General features: G+C 42.6%; 1 non-coding gene across 1 annotated transcript; it reads left to right on the top strand.

The window, feature by feature from the left end:
* The first annotated feature begins 290 nt into the window (after nt 1–290).
* Nucleotides 291–363, top strand: TRNAR-CCU. The gene has a single exon. It is a non-coding gene; the product is annotated as a tRNA-Arg (tRNA).
* Nucleotides 364–775: the final 412 nt, after the last annotated feature.

The raw sequence follows: 775 nt of genomic DNA, 5'->3' as shown, positions 1-775 counted from the left end.
TTCCTAACCTGCAGGCTCTGAATGATTGGTGACACTGCGGCGACTAGCACTACGTACATCAAAAAAATTCATGGGTTTATCATGTGGCTGTGAGACAGTTGAGAGTGTGGGTGTTCATGCTGTCCGGTCGACAGTGGCGGAGCACCATATCCGTGACTGGAAGTTTATTTTGTTTGTACTAAAGGTACTCCAGTATCAATTATCAGTTATCACCGAAGAGCTGACGCGACACTTCCTCTAAAGTTAGTCCATAGAACTAAGATAATTTTCTCCGAAAGGTAGAGCATCAAGCGCCTGTAGCTCAGTGGATAGAGCGTCCGTTTCCTAAGCGGAAGGTCGTAGGTTCGACCCCTACCTGGCGCGTCCATTTTTGAACTTGATCATTTTTTTGTTATCATGCGATAACTTTTTTCCAGAATGTGCACACGGCACACCGGGGATACTACAGATTCCGTTATGCAAACATAATTGCCAGTGTAATTACAGCTACTACTCCGCAACATGTCTCGTGCATCAGCTCACTCTAGGCTGCCCGACCACAGTCCCACGCGTTAATTCAATGTTTGATGGAAATTGAGTTGTCTAATGTTGTACCAGACACTTTTAGATGGTGTTTGACTTCAACTTGACTTAATAAAGGGACACACTAGGGTCTGTCCCAGATATATTTGGAGAATGATGGTGCCACTTAAAACTAAGATATTTTTGATTTCTTCATTGAAAAAGTGCCTTTAACAAAATATAATTTGACAAAGAGATATTGGCATCGCAATAA

The sequence above is a fragment of the Lolium rigidum genome, chromosome 3, assembly GCF_022539505.1.
Source record: "Lolium rigidum isolate FL_2022 chromosome 3, APGP_CSIRO_Lrig_0.1, whole genome shotgun sequence".
Taxonomy (NCBI): domain Eukaryota; kingdom Viridiplantae; phylum Streptophyta; class Magnoliopsida; order Poales; family Poaceae; genus Lolium; species Lolium rigidum.
Note: the sequence above shows the minus strand (reverse complement) of the source record. Positions and strands in the feature narration are given on the sequence as shown.